This window comes from Rattus norvegicus, chromosome 10, assembly GCF_021556685.1.
Source record: "Rattus norvegicus strain SHRSP/BbbUtx chromosome 10, alternate assembly SHRSP_T2T, whole genome shotgun sequence".
Classification (NCBI taxonomy): Eukaryota; Metazoa; Chordata; class Mammalia; order Rodentia; family Muridae; genus Rattus; species Rattus norvegicus.
The window spans coordinates 26181208-26197417 of record NC_141543.1 but is presented as its reverse complement, the minus strand read 5'-3'; the positions used below and the strand labels follow the sequence as shown (position 1 = coordinate 26197417).

General features: G+C 46.2%; 1 long non-coding RNA gene across 1 annotated transcript; it reads right to left on the bottom strand.

The window, feature by feature from the left end:
* Positions 1-8345: 8345 nt before the first annotated feature.
* Positions 8346-15694, bottom strand: LOC148002817 (uncharacterized). Its single transcript, XR_015631179.1, has 4 exons — positions 15433-15694; positions 13882-13947; positions 11058-11190; positions 8346-10374 (listed from the first exon to the last, which is right to left on the bottom strand). It is a non-coding gene; the product is annotated as an uncharacterized LOC148002817 (long non-coding RNA).
* Positions 15695-16210: the final 516 nt, after the last annotated feature.

Below are 16210 nucleotides of genomic sequence, written 5' to 3'. Positions count from 1 at the left end.
CTTTCTCCCCAGCTTGCTTCTTGGTCATGATGTTTTATGCATGAATACAAACCCTTACTAAGACACTCATAGTTTTTAAAATTAGTTAATTAATTACAGTCCACAGCTATTGGCTCCTTTAGTTCTGAGACTGTGGTTGGCAGATCATGGTGGCAGAGGAAGTGTTTCTTCACTTTATGGCACACAGGAAGTGCAGGGCAAGCCCAAGGACCCAACCCCAAGCATCTTTCTTCCAGTTGGAACCTAGCTTTTCAAGTTCTCAGATCCTTGTAACATGCTATCAGCTGGGGGCTAAGCTTCCAACATGGAAGGCTCTGGCAGGGGCAGGGGTGCAGGAATATCATAGTCAAAGCATAATACCACCCTGTGTTCGTGCCTTTTCCGTGACTCTGACAAAAATACATTGACCCAAAGCAACTTATAGAAGAGTTTATTCTCTTAGCTCCAGAGAGCTTAGTCTATCAAGGTGGGGAAGCACAGTAGCAGCTGACTGGAAAGTCCAGGGAGCTGAAGGATTACTTCTTCTGCTGCAAGCATGACACAGGGAGACAGCCGGGAGCCAAGTGTTCGAATAAATGCCTGAGCCTGTGGGAGACATTTCTCGTTCAGATCACCACACCCACAGTTTGCTCATTTTCTATTTGGGGAACTTCTAGCTCCACATTAAGTGTTTGAAAGTATAATCAAGGAGAGATTAAATTCAAATATAATTGATGGCCCAGCAGGTCAAGTCACTCACAGCCAAGCCTGGTCACCTAAGGTTGATCCCCTGGACGTGTATAATAGAAAGAGAGACCTGTCTCCTGCAAGTCGTCCCCCAACACATGTGCCCTGGCATACACATGCCCACATACCTATGCATGCACATGCATGGCGGCCAGCTGACCATGGAGGATACTGAGCTACCCTCAGTAATGGAGCTTGCATACGTCCTGAATCTTTTTGGCCTGACTCATTTGCAAGGGCCCCGGCCAAGGTGGACCCAGGAACCTCGTATGCAGAGCAGGGCTGGTGGTCCTGTTCTAGCAACTGGTGACACACGAGCCAGCAGAGGTCCTGCCTTGTTCCCGCTACTGCCCAGCTGAGGAGAAAGTGGAAGGAAAGATAAAAGGAAGAAACAAGGAATGATGATGACATGGGTTTTGGCTTTTTAACTCAACCTCTTATTCCAAAAAGCTGAACTCAGAGAAAACATAAAGAGGGGAGAGAGGCTCCCTTAAAGATACGAGGTTATGAAACCTTTCTCTTTCTCCCACACACACTCTTTCAGCTTACCATGGTATTTATTTGCTATTTAATGTCGTTCTAAATAAGGGGAAAAATTAAAATTTCAAATCAGCATGAATTTCTCCGTTCATCTTTATCTCCTGCCATGCCAGTTTGAAACGCAAATATCAAAGCGTTTAACTGGAATGCCGAGTCAAAAATTATACAATTTGAATTTCTGTGTCTCATCCCCAGAAGGTGCCTGAAGCTTGCCAGAAGAGAGGAGCAGAAGTCAGACACTGGAAGGTTGGCAGAGAGGGTCCCCTGGGCATGAGGATATGCTGAGGATGCCTTGCCTGAACCAGCTGTTCCAACCCACAGAAGGTAACCTTGCGGGTGATTGACAGCCTCTGCCGCAGGTTGTCTAGAGACAAGAATTAGTTGTGGGGGGAAAGGTTTGTTTCCATCACGAAGCCTGCCAAATGTGCCCTGGTCCTGCTTGCCAGGGGTAGCCACCAGCTCACCAACTGCTCTGTCCTAAGGAATGTTCATGTCTACCCTTGACAACTCCCTTGACTCCATTTGTGCTCCCCTACAGGCTGCTGCCAAGGAAGGAGGCAGCAGCTGTCACTGGATAGGACAGAGAGAGAGAGAGAGAGAGAGAGAGAGAGAGAGAGAGAGAGAGAGAGAGAGAGAGACAGAGAGAGACAGAGAGAGACAGAGACACAAAGAGAGAGATAGAGAGACAGAGACAGAGATAGAGACAGAGAGAGGGGGAGGGGGAGGGAGGGAGGAAGAGGTTAGGCAGAATGTGGGGTGTTGGGGGAAGGGGGGAGAGGAAAAAATTGAAATTAATTTTTGTCCTTTGAAGGTACAGGTCTCAGGGCCTCCTTTGGTTACTGGGAGAGTGGGTGTAGAAAAAATTACATGGTAAGACAGGGAGCACACTGTATGTGTCCAAGTGTATATGGCTCCCTCCCTTATCGTATTAAGCCACCAGGATTCAGCCATGGGTTCTTCCCAGTGCCTTCCTCTGCTCTTCCAACAGACTTCACACCCTCATCTGCAGTTTTGATTTTTTTTCTTTTTGTTTTTTCCCCTTTATTCTGGGTCTTGAACCCAGGAATTCCCACACACTAGTCAAACATTCTAGCATGAGGCTACATCCTTACACCCCAATGCCTGCCATCTAAATGCTGCGCTCTGATTAGGTGCCTACCTTTAGAATGACAGCATCACGTGACTTTGTGTATTAACAAATCATGTCCCTACTATAATGAAATGTTTCTCCGCTCTGGTAACTAGGACTTCAAGACCTACAGAAGTTACATTTTCTTTCAAAGTCAGAAAGCAAATGTCCTCAAGTGGGTGTGGAGAGTCGAGGTAGAATTAACCCCAGTTCTGTGCCAATTGTCTGGTATGGGCTTGGGTCTCAAATGCTCCTTGATGGCTCTTGTGTTGAAGGCTTGGTCCCAAAGTTTGGGAGATGCCGGACTGTGAGGGCTCTTACATTATCAGTGGATTGATCCATAGCTTAATGGGCTTCAGGTTAAGTAAGGGCTTTGCTATGAAAGCAAGCTCTCTCATCATTTCCTGACTTTCATGAGACAAGCAGTTTTGCTCCAACACATACTTCCACTGAGGCCCTTTGGCACCAAAGGCCCAAAGCGACAGGCTAATTGATCTTAGAAATTCCTGAGACCAGAAGCCAAAGTAAACTCCTTCTTTTAGGTTGACTGCCAAGGATTTTGTCATAGTAATGGAATGCTAACTCACTACCTATTGGGGGTTTCATACCATATATCGCCGTTGTTTAGGGTACACACAATGGACCCCCAGCCTGCAATTGTAGTCTTGGCATGTATACATTGGTTGATTTGGGCCCTCTCATTTTCCACTCTTTTTTTTTTTAAACTTTGTCCTTTTTTTTATTCATTTATTATATATAAGTACATTGTAGCTGTCTTCAGATACACCAGAAAAGGGCATCGGATCTCTTTACAGATGGTTGTAAGCCACCATGTGGTTGCTGGGAATTGAACTCAGGACCTCTGGAAGAGTAGTCGGGGCTCTTAACCGCTGAGCCATCTCTCCAGCCCCATTTTCCACTCTTTAAGAGTCATCCTATCAGCAGTGAGAGGTGTCCCTTGGGGCTCTGGATAACCTACTGAATCCTGTAACCCTGCAGAGAGCCCTTCTACTCCAGCAAGCCTACCTTTTCCATTCAGGTTTCACTGCTTGTGATCCAGCCCCCTAGAATCCTCCACAGCACCCCCCTTCCACCAGCCTTGTGCTGTTGGCCAAGTCTAGTGCAGTGATCCCTTTCTTCCCTTAACAGTTCCGAGATTTCCTTAGCTGGTCCACATCAAGAATTTCTCTCTCCCTGGTTATCGGTGGGGTGTCCAGGAGAAGGGGGAGGGAGGGGAATTCCCAAGTGGAGCAAGAGTTGCTTCATCCTGTTTGAAGCTTCTGCATGTATCCCAGCAGGGTGCCCAGGTGTGGGCTCTACCTTCTAACATCTGGAAGGGACACTTCTGCAGCCCTAGAGTTTCCAGGAATTTCTAGGAAGTCAAGGCCTTGTGCTGGATCCCTAGAGGACATTCGGTATTCACCGAGATGCTAGACTGTTGCAACTTGGCTTGTGTCCATTCTCCAGCCCTGCTGTGCCCCCATCTGCAGGAAAAGGCTGTCTCTAAATTCAGCTGATTTTTCTGCTTTGTTTGCAATTATTGAAGAGTGAGTTGTTTCAAGTCTTCAGCCAGTCTGTGGTCCGCAGCAAAAGCCACCCAATTCCACCGCTTGGCGGGGTCATGTTTATTCCTTTAGGCTTCTCAATGCCAGAGACACTTTGAATAATCCGTTCCTATCTTCCCCATCCTGGTCAGCACCGCTGCAGATCTTAGCCGTCATTCGGGTGCAGTGACTGTCAATGCCCACCATCCACCCGGACACTGTCCTAACCACAGACAGTGCTTCCTATGAACACTGTTGTTGCAGTAAACCAGTTTTATGGCAAAAACTCTGGTTCTGGGAGTTGTTTCATGAATATGTATAAAAAAAAGATACGCTCGCACCGGCTAACTTCTACTTTCCTGCCACTAGGGTCTCCATGGTTCCCAACCTGCATGGTTCTTGCATGGTGGAATCTGTTCACATTCCCAGCCATCCACCCCTGTGGTTAGCTGTCACAAATCCCATAACCCGGTAAAATCAAAACTCTAGAGGCTTCTAATTTATCAGTCAGATATAAATTAGTAAATTCTCAACCCACAAAATGCTTGCACGAAGAACTTAAAACTCCACTGATGTAAACACAAGCTGCCCACCTAGAGAAGGTGAACGCACCCCACTTGTTATTTAATCATCATTCTAAGAAATTCCCAATACTCATGGCTCCCAGGGCGGTGTGGTTCTGGCTCCTCTTCCTCTCCTATAGGTTCCATCTCGTCTCCTCCTCCCCGCCTCCCCCTCTCTCCCTCTTGTCTCTAAAATTCTCAGCCTGCTTTCTTTTTCCACTGCCCAGTCATAGGCTCTGGCCTCATCTTTCACCTGCCTTCGCCTGCATGCAGACAGCAGTCTACAAGGAGTCACAATGCTTGGCCGATAGGCTTGGGCAAGCATCCCGAGGTACCAATTAAAGAGATCAGTAACTGAGAAGAAGCTTAGATGGGGGGAGAGCTGGTGGGGGGGCAGAGCAAATCAAACGACTCTGGTCAAGGTAGTTGATCTTTCTGAGTTCTGGCTCCACGAGGTTGCTCGAAGGATTTCTTCTTGCTTGAGGGAGGCAATCTGATTCCTATAAGATGACCAGCCCAGTTCCGGAGTGCAGTCTGCCCATCATAGACAATTGCCCTCATCCCAAGGGGTGGTTTGTCCTGACGAGCGCTGCTGTTCTCAAACCCAAGCTGACTGCAGGTTTAGGACAATGACTTAAGACCATCAAGTGACTTTGGGGGAATCTGGGCGAGGACATGGTAAAATTGGACAGCAAGATGCTTGAGTTCCTCTTATCTTTGTGCCTTTAGCCTTAAGAAGGGATTCGATAGATAATTCGCTAGATATTATCTGGACAAGGATGTCTAGAAAGACAATCTATGAATGATTTACTTGGTTTTTGGTTTTTTTTTTTTTTTTTTTTTTTGAGACAGGGTCTCAATACATATATACACACATGCATATACCAGGTCAGCCTGAACTCACAGAAATCCACCTGCTTCTGCATTTCAAGTACTGAGATTAAAAACATGAACAACTATGCCTGTCTCTTTGAATAATTTGTATGCCTGTAGACAGAAGTAGTAAAATAGTGACCCATAGTAAAGGGGAGAGAGGCTTAAAAGGCCAAAGCTAGGTGAGGAGGCCAGGTGTGGTATGGCCAGGTGCAGTGAGGTCAGGTGTTGTGGGGTCAGGTGTGGTGAGGTCAGGTGTGGGGAGGTCAGGTGCTGTGAGGCCAGGTGCACTGAGGTGCTTTAGATGCATCTATAGTGGAGGGAGGTGCATCTCGGAGCCTGAGGCAAGCCTGGCCTACATATCAAGTTCCAAGCCAGTCAGGGCTACCTAGAGAGAGCTTATCTCAAACAAACAAACAAGCGAACAAACAAAGGCAGGGATAGCAGGCTTTCATACTGCTTTGCATACCTGTGTATATAGATACTTGCAGACCTAAGTGGCTTAATTTTTTTGTTAATGTTTATGTAATGTGCGCATGCGCACACGTGTGGAGGTCCGAGGAGACAGAGGACAACTTGTGGGAATCAGTTCTCTTCTTCTGGGTTCTGGAGATTCACTTAACTCACAGGTCATTAGGCCAGCGTGTTTACTGCTTTAAAAAAAAAAAAATCCCACGAGCCCTCAATGGGGTCTAGCAAAAGCAGTCTCTAAGTGTCTGTCGTAGGACCACCGCAACAGTTCCCTAAAGTGTGGTTTGAATGTGACTAATGGCTCATATGGCTTTTCTTTTTTTTAAACAAAGGAGTTAGCAAAGCAAAGTTGGAAAAAAAAATCCAAGTAAGAGCTGAGTCTCACCGAGACACACAAAGGGAACCACCAAGAAAGACCTTAGGGAAGTGGCTCGCCTTTTACACACCCCTGCTTCAACTGGGCGCAGACCTCTCCTTGGCTCGTTCCTTCATCCTTCTGAGAAACTGTCTCAGGAGAAAAGGTAGCCTTATAGCCTCAAGGGACAGGCTCAGAGATGAGGCTGGCCTTTGGCCCAGTTTCTTGGGAAAACATATTTCAGGCTGAAAGACATTTTAATTTACTGCAAATGACTGAAGAGATTTTTAAGCCACTTAATTCAGATCCCAGTTCTCTGGAACTTGAGTCGGCGTGAGGGCAGTGACCCTCTGACAGGGACACTCAGAGGTCTGTGGCGGTCTGGATTCCATGTGTTTAATAGTCACTGGCACAGTCAGAGAGCCAGCCCGAAAGCTGAAGAATTTGGAGTGTGAGGACTAAATGTATGGTTTTCACCCAGATGCTCTGGGCAGGACTGAGTGATGGGAATGAGGGAGAGAAGGGTTGTGGCCACTCAGAGCCTGCTCTTTGGCATCAGGCAAATGTGGGTTTGAATCCTAGCAAGGCTTCTCCATGAGACCAGGACTCTGGGCAAATAGCACTTCTCTTGAAGTTTTCTCTTCTGTGATGTGATTTTTTTTTCTTAAATTATAGGTTGATATGAGGATTGAGATAATCCATGTTATCTTTTGTATCTGTGGAGGAAGTAGGTGTTCTAGGAGCAGCCAGGGCTTTGAAGTCTGAGAGAGTGACTCACGTCTGACCCTTCCACTCCCTGGCTATGTGTCTGTGGACAACTTTCTTCTCTCTGGGATAGCCCAGCCGTCCTGGCCTATCACAAAGCAGTCACTTGCCCTCACTGCAGGACTCTGGTTAGCCCAGCAACTGCCTGTTCTCTCTTCTCTCTTCTCGTTTACAACGCAATAGTCAGCCACACCTTTATTCCTCAAGAGTGGCTTAAGGTTCAAGCTGGCAACTGGGGCCCTAAAGCTTCCCAGGGATTTGTTGGAGCAGGGAAGACACAGGCTCAAACCACAAGGGTAGCAAACACAGGACTCTGATTTCTGCAGTGGGAGAGGTGGTTGAACCCCCTGCCCCCCAATCATTTCATTTTCATTTTCTGTATCTCCAGAGATCCAACCCATATGGGGTTTTTGTGCTTGTTTGCCCTCCCCTGCCAGTGAGCCACATCCCCCCAGCCCAGACAGCTCATTTTTAATGTTTAATTAAAAATAGACCTATCTGTCTGGCCTATCTGCCTGTCTGCCTGTCTGTCTGTTTGTTTGTGAATCCGGATGTGTGCAAGTGCACCATGTGCATGCAATGTCTGTGGTGGCCAGAAGAGGGCGCCAGATCCCCCTTGCTCTAGAGTGACAGATTGTTGCAAACTGCCGCGGGGATTCTGGGAGCCAAATCCAGGTCTTCTGTAAAAGCAGTTAAGTTCTGTTTAACCACAGAGCCATCTCTTCAGCCACTGACAGTTCTTAATCCTTACCTTCAGTGATGACAGAAAGGGAGGCGAGAATACAGCTCATAGACATTCTACACTCGTTCTTTTCTAAGCACCTGGTCTTTTTGTAACCTTGTTAATGTGTCTATGAGGAGGTGCAATTATCCCCATTTTTACAGACAATGTAAGTGAGCCATAGAGGAGGAAGCTCTTAAGGCTTGTAAGAGGTTGGAATTAGAATAGGCGTCTACTAGAGTGCAAGCCACAAACATCACCCCATATGTTCTATGAGCTTCTCAAAACAACCAAAACCAACCAAACAAAAAAACCCTTTAGGGACGTGACCATGAGAATTACTCTTAGAGAAACAATGACTCTGATGTCACTTTTTTTTTCTTTTTTTCGGAGCTGGGGACCGAACCCAGGGCCTTGCGCTCGCTAGGCAAGCGCTCTACCGCTGAGCTAAATCCCCAACCCTCTGATGTTCCTTTTTTTTTTTTTTAAGATTTATTTATTTATTTATTATATATGAGTACACTGTAGCTGTCTTCAGACACACCAGAAGAGGGCATCGGATCTCTTTACAGATGGTTGTGAGCCACCATGTGGTTGCTGGGATTTGAACTCAGGACCTCTGGAAGAGCAGGCGGTGCTCTTTTTTTTTTTTTTTTTTAAAGATTTATTTATTTATTATATATAAGTACACTGTAGCTGTCTTCAGATACACCAGAAGAGGGCATCAGATCTCTTTACAGATGGTTGTGAGCCACCATGTGGTTGCTGGGAATCGAACTCATGACCTCTGGAAGAGCAGTCGGGCGCTCCTAACCGCTGAGCCATCTCTCCAGCCCGCAGGCGGTGCTCTTAACCACTGAGCCATCTCTCCAGCCCCCTGATGTCACTTTTTATAAAAAGTATTTTCACAACAGCTCTAACTCTTTCACAAATGTCATTTGCATTCATAATGGGGTTCCTGAAGACGTTTTCATCCATGTACACTGTACATTTCAGTCGTATTGACCCTCTTTTGTCTCCCCCTCATAACCCACTGCTTCTTCCCAACTGAGCCTATTTCTAGTTTCATTTCCTTCTCTTAGGTGTGACCCAATGTTGTTGTAAAGCATTTAATAACTCTTAATATGACGACCTGGCCAGGCCCCCAATAAGTGAGAAATAGTCCTATCGACTCATTCACTCAGCTTCAGCACAAGTACTAAGCATTACCCTTGAACTACTTCTCCGTGCTAGACTGGGTCTGTCCCAGCTGTGCTCCTCGGGTGACTTGCCTTTTGAGTATCACCAGGGCACTTCCTGCTCCATCAGTCTGTCCTCAGAGGGCGTTTCTTCTGGCCACATGCTTCTGGTCCATCCCACCTAATGGAGACTTCCTGCTCCCTCTGTCTTCCTTTTCCCTCTTCCTCTCCTTCTCCTTAACCTCGTCGTCCCTACCTGCGACCCCTCCAGCTTGGTAACTGAAACCCAATTCCCTTTATTCTCCCCAGTAATTGGCTGTAGCCACTTTTGTTTAGCCAGAGAAGACTGGCGAGCAAACGTTACACAAAATCATTCAATGTACGTGAGAATGTGCTTGTCGGGACTGCAATCTTTTTTTTTTTTTTTGGTTCTTTTTTTTTGGAGCTGGGGACCAAACCCAGGGCCTTGCCCTTCCTAGGCAAGTGCTCTACCACTGAGCTAAATCCCCAGCCCCTAGGACTGCAATCTTGAGGCCAGTGTTTAGCATTTGAGTACAGAGACAGCATCAGAGCAACCCCCCAAAATGAGTTTCTTCAGAAGTTTTTTTTGTTTGTTTGTTTTGTTTTTTTAAAAACAGGGTGGGTGGGTACCTTACCAGTTGCTATACCACTGAAGAAATTGTCTCCCTTCCCCCAGCACCATTAACTCCCTATAGATTTTCAGAGGGAGGGTCCCCATAAGCCCCTTTCCTTCCCTGACAAGTGGGCCCAGCCTTGTTCATTCAGGTCTTGTGCAGATAATCACATACACTATGAGTCCAAGGCTAGTGTTGTGCCCGGAAACCAGCATTTAACACTGCTCCCCTCCCCCTCTTGGCTTTTACATTCCTTCCACCTTTTCTTCCCTGAACCTTCTGGGGTGGAGGATGATATAGACGTCCCATTTATCGCTGGACGCTCGACAGTCATTTGTTCTTAGTACTTTGACCAGTTATGACCAGTTATGAGTCTCTGCAGTCAGTGCTGACCACTACACAAGGGAATTTCTCAGACCAAAGCTGGCAGCATGGCCAGCCCAGGGGTGTAGACATAGTAGAGTAGACAGTATAAGATAGGCGCATTAGATCCACTTAGCAAAACAGATAGTAACTTCCACACGTTGACTTTACCAACCACAGCCTTTTAGCAAGGCTTTCAACGCTGGATGTGAATTTCCTCCTGTGAAGTGGGCCTCGAATCCATGCGAGAAGTGTTTGATTACTTCAGTAACTGACTTGTCCTTGTGTGTCACTGGACTCATGCCTGGCTGGTGGCATCGATGCATGCAGGACCCACCGCTGAATAAGATTGTCGATGTCAACCATCTCCTGGCAACCTGCAGAACATCTCCGAGGACCACCTGACAGGGAAGGAGCTTCCATTCCAGTTCCAGCTTGATTTCTCTAGGTTTTGTGGCCAAGGCATGTGGTGTCTTCAGCCAGAGGGTCTTATAACCAACAGCAGTTTTGCCTATATTGTTTAGGGGGAGTCAGAGTCCTCCCTGACCAACATAGAGCTCAGAGGAGATAGCCTAAATCTGGCACTGGGATTTATTTTTTTCAGTTAATGAACTATGTGGCTTTTAGAAGCAGCTTTATCTGCCTATAAGGGTTCTTGTGTATTCTCTCTCTCTCTCTCTCTCTCTCTCCCTCTCTCTCTCTTCCTCCCTCTGTCTCATTAACTTACATCAGATTTCCTTATGGCTTTTTCATATATATTTAGTTTTGCTGACCCAAATCCCACCCACCTCCCCTATTTTTTTTTTTACCTCCAGTATCCTGACCTTCACTTTCATGTACTACATGTGCCCTATCCCCACCCCTTAACCCCCCCATCCGGCAACGATTCTTTTTCCTCTCTTAGACCCTTTTCTAGTTTCCCGCTCTCACTCATGCTAGTGATCTGTTACCATGATTAGGCCCATAGAGAGGTTCTTGGGTCTTGCTGAGGCTTGAATGAAACTTTTCAAATCTGAAAGCTCGTGTCTCTCCATTCTAGGATGTTTCATTTACAAAGTATCTTGGCTCGCAGATCTCTGCTTAATGGTGTTGTCAGATCACTATGCCCACTATTCTCTGTGTGGAAAACCAAGTTGGTGACATAGGGGGCGACCTGCAAAGGGCTGAGAAAATAGAAGGTCCAGAAAAACTTACGGTTCAGATTGCTTCGGAGGTAGCTTCCAGCTCTTCCTTAAAGAAGATGAAAATTTCCAGGGATGGTGGTGTCTGCATTTAGTCCTAGTACTCAGGAGGCAGAGGCAGGCAGATCTCTGAATTCCAGACCAGCCTGGTATACATAGAGAACATAGAGAGTTCCAGGACAGCCAGTTCTATGTAGTGAGAAACTCTGGGGGGAGGGGGGGGAGGGAGAGGGAGAGAGAGAGAGAGAGCCTAAAAATCTTTAACAGATACTTTGGAGATGGCTTAAAGAAGGTAAATTTGCTGGATTCATCCTTACCCAAGTCTCCACTGACATCACCCAAACTAGATCCCACTGGCATCATTCACTTCCTGAAGGACATTGTTGAGATAGTGAAATTTTTTTTTCTTTAGGACGGTTGATAAAATTGAGGTGCAGATTAGATAATAAACAGCATTATATTAATATTAAATGTTCTGATTTTGATCATGATGCATGGTTATGAAGGGGAATGTTCTAGCTGTTAGGACAAGCACTCAAATATTTAGTGGGTATAATATCAGAATCGAGGAAAATGACTTATCTATACTCATACAGAAAAAACCCAAATGGGGCTAAATATAAACAAATTCTGGACAAGGAATATACAGAGTTTCTCTGTCTTATTTATGAGACTGACGTGCTACCTACTGCGCTAACGAGGCACCTTCTCTGTCTTATTTAAATAAACATTTTTTTACCCTGTAAGATTGCCTTAATATAAAATGCAAAGGTATAAAGATGTTTAAAGTGACTATTTTGATAGCTCACGTGGTTAGTAGGTAATCTAATGTTCTCTTAACTGACTGGATTTGCATCTTCTGAGGCAGAGAGGTGCATTACATAACCAGGCTGGTGTTTCAAGGTCAAAGGCTGAATGGGGGTGGGGGTGGGGGACATAGGTTAGACAAAGGGATGTGACAGCTCACAGGCCCTGAACTTTGAAACTTGAGGCAGAAGTGGCCAAGTTCAGGGGTCAGTGACCCCAAGGGTGGAGTGTGGAAAGCAGGCGAAGACGCAGAGAAGAGATCTATAGGAGTCTTCTGTTAAGTGTGACAGTGGTAGACACACAAGAAGGAGGTGAGGGGATTCACACTCAATTTAAAAGGGGATTTATCCAATGGGGTAACTGGGGAGTGGTAGGGAGGGAGCTGACTCTCGCTATTTCCTGTGACGGGATGGTACCATGAACCTAGAAGGAAATAGAGGAGGAAAAAAAAATTGGGCTCAGGGTGGTTGAGTAGGGCAAATTAATGAGTTCAGTTTAGAAAAGGAGAAACCATGGGCCAGCGGGCATCTGAATGAGTGGACCTGGATGATGAATGAATGATTGAAGGGGGCTGGAGAGATTGCTCAATGGTTAGAAGCACTTGTGGTTCTCACAGAGGACCTGAGTTCGTTCTCAGCACCTACATGGTAGTGTGTGTGTGTGTGTGTGTGTGTGTGTGTGTGTGTGTGTGTGTATGTGTGTATGTGTGTGTGTGTTTGTGTGTGTGTGTCTGTGTATGTGTCTGTGTGTGTCTATGTGTGTGTCTGTGTGTGTATGTGTGTGTATGTGTGTGTGTATGTGTGTGTGTGTATGTGTGTGTCTGTGTGTGTGTGTCTGTGTCTGTGTGTGTGTGTCTATGTGTGTGTCTGTGTGTGTGTGTCTGTGTGTGTGTATGTGTGTGTGTCTGTGTGTGTGTGTCTGTGTATGTGTGTGTGTGTCTATGTGTGTGTCTGTGTGTGTGTGTGTCTGTGTGTGTGTATGTGTGTGTATGTGTGTGTGTGTTTGTGTGTCTGTGTCTGTGTGTGTGTGTGTCTGTGTCTGTGTGTGTGTGTCTGTGTGTGTGTCTGTGTGTGTATGTGTGTGTATGTGTGTGTGTGTTTGTGTGTCTGTGTCTGTGTGTGTGTGTGTCTGTGTCTGTGTGTGTGTGTCTGTGTGTGTGTCTGTGTGTGTATGTGTGTGTATGTGTGTGTATGTGTCTGTGTCTGTGTGTGTGTGTGTCTATGTGTGTGTCTGTGTGTGTGTATGTGTGTGTCTGTGTGTGTGTGTGTGTGTGTCTGTGTCTGTGTGTCTGTGTGTGTGTATGTGTGTGTATGTGTGTGTATGTGTGTGTGTATGTGTGTGTGTGTGTCCGTCCCTGCACACAGGTGCATGAATACTGGGGCATGTAGGTTCTAGGGATCAAAGTCACTCAGAAGGAAATAAAGACAGGTAGCTGTTACCCAAGACTGTGTGGCTAGGCATCTCTGGCTTACTCCACACATCCATCCACTCCGTTGGCCATTGCCAACACCACCTCCTTCGCCATCGGAGCCCAAGCTGCTGCGTCTTTATAAGCTCCATGTAAGGATCTGCCATCTTGGCCCATTTTGATGCTCAGATTCTCACGATTAGACACAGTATTGGTTTTCCCTCTGCAGTGGTGTCATTTCATAGTTTACTGCATAGATTATCAACCTTCACCAGGCAGTGGGGGTGCAAGCCTTGAATTTTAGCCCTTGGGAGGCAGAGGCAGGCAGAGGCAGGTAGAGGATCTCTGAGTTTGAGGACAGAGTGAGTTCTTGGCTAAGACTACACAGAGAAACCCTTGAACACACACACACACACACACACTCACAAAATCAAACTTCGGAGGGAAAGAGTAAATGTAAAATTTCCCTATAGACGACAATAGCTAAAATGAAAACCACGGGAAGCTATTCTGTGAATATGCAGAACAGCAATGCTCTTGTTCATATTGGAGAGGGGGCCAAGCAGGCAGGTCCACCACTGCAGCAACCTGTGTTAGCGTTAACCAATGCGGAAAGATGTACCTGTGATTAATTGGTCCCTTCCTCGGTTATGGATCCAGCAGCCTGCCTCTCTGTGTTCTACAGGAGCTATGAACGAGAATACACCATGTAAGAACACGCCATATGGCCCCTGTGGTAAAGCCAAAAGCTGGCAAGACATGTCTATACTCTTAGAGGTTAGACCTGTAGCCTTCCTGATACAGGTGATCATGTGCAAATGGAGGTTTTGGGTTTTTTTTTTTTTGTTTTGTTTTTGTTTTTTTGCTTGCTTGTTTGTTTTGTGTAGCCCTGGCTGTCTTGGAACTTGTTCTGTAATCGGCCAGCCTCATGCCTGCCTCTGCCCCTCAAGTGCTAGGATTAAAGGTGTGTGCTAGCGCCATTCAACTGGTATTAATAGTCTTAGTAAGAGTTTTAATTTTATTATCTAATGCGTATAGGTGTTTTACCTACATGTATCCCTGTGTACCGAATGTGTGTGCCTGCTACCTATGGTGACCAGGGAAGGGCATTGGCTCTCCTAGAACTGGAGTTACAGAAAAGTCCCCAGAGTCTTGCTTACTAAGTCAGATCTTTTGATGGCATTTTCTCAATTGAGATGCCCTTCTCTCCAGTGTCTCTAGTATCTGTCAAGCTGACATGACGCTACCCAACACACACCCTTTGGCTATACTGGGTCTGGTGGATTTGTGTCAGGCGTTCTCTATATATATGTTATTGAGGGCTGGCAAAGCCAATTACATTGCATATGTTTATAAGCCGGTGAATATCTTTTTGTGTGTGTGATAAAAATCAAATCTATGGACCTTGAACACAGTGGGGAAACACTCTACCCCTGAGTCATAACCCTAGTTGTCTTCCAAGAGATCTTTTGCATTTCCCCCCCCCCCCCCCCCCCCCCCCCGGAGCTGGGGACCGAACCCAGGGCCTTGCGCTTCCTAGGCAAGCACTCTACCACTGAGCTAAATCCCCAACCCTATCTTTTGCATTTTTTTAGTTGAGTTGCTGAATTCTTTCTCAGGCCGTTACTGGCTACGGCTAGAGTCCTTTCTCTTTCCTGACTCAGGCGTTTACAATGGTACATTGCCTTCCACATCAGCTGGGTCCCATACATGGTAACCTGATCTTTTAATTAGGCACAGTGTATTTCCCGACCTCTCTTTCAGTTTCCTTTTTTTGACCTATAAGTCGTTTAGAAATCCATCGCTTAACTTTTAAATACTCAAGGGGTTTCACTGTTGCTGTTTGCTGTGGATCTGACTCGTGTCCATGGCGGTTGGGCACGTGCTTTGTATGACTTCAGACCTTCCCTTTTGTATATGTGTCTACGTGTGTTCACATGTGTACGGATGTGCATGTACATGTGCATGCAAGACTTGTCTAATCTAGCTAGACAGATTGTACCGGGGATTCCCCCGTTTCTGCTCCCATATGCTGTGATTACAGGCATGCACCATGCCCCTCTGCCCCCACATTTACATGGTTGCTAGGGATCTTAATCCCTCAGACTTTCAACGCAAGCTCTTCTGCCCGCTGAGCCCTCTCTTCAGTCCTTTCACATTTATCCAGCTTTACCTTAGAAAGGCAGATGGGTAGGTGTTCACGGGAGAGGTAAACGTCTTCTCAATTTTAACGAGTTCCTGAAGCCCCACCCCACCCCACCCTCCAAATCGTTTTGCCCTAGTATCCTCACTGGATTCTGACTCTAAAGAGCTCTTAGCCGAGCCCTTTGGCCTCCTGTATACTCTGCAAACATCTATCGAAGAAGATCAGGTGGTTTTTAACTCTCCTTGCATTCCTGATTTTGTCCCTTCAGCCCAAGGCAATCACAGAAAACAGTGATTTCGATCCCCACTACCCGCGCACGCGCATCTATCTGGGCAAAGTTCCAGCACTCAGCCCATGCTCACATTCCTTAAATGCTCCCAGGAGAAAACAGCTGCCAGCCTTAGCTTTCCTCTCAACTCTCCCCTCGTCTCCGTGTCAGACTGTTCAGTCGGATCCAGTTGGATCCAGTCGGGATTGCTTCCACGTCCCTTTCACACGATTAGAAGAAAGTTTGTGCAATTTACCAGGTTTTAAAGTTAATGTCAGGGCAGCCTCTTCCACTGCACCCAGAAGTCTTTTAAGCTAATCATTTTAATTAGTTAATTGCTTAATTAACTATGGTTCTGGGGACTGAACCTAAAGCCCTATGAATGCTAGGCAATATCTACCCCCACCCTCTCTTTTTCCTTTTCTTATTTCCTCTCTCTCTCTCTCTCTCTCTCTCTCTCTCTCTCTCTCTCTCTGAGGCATAATCCCATTATGTTGCCTAGATTTGTCTTGAACTCATTCTGTATCTCAGTCAGGC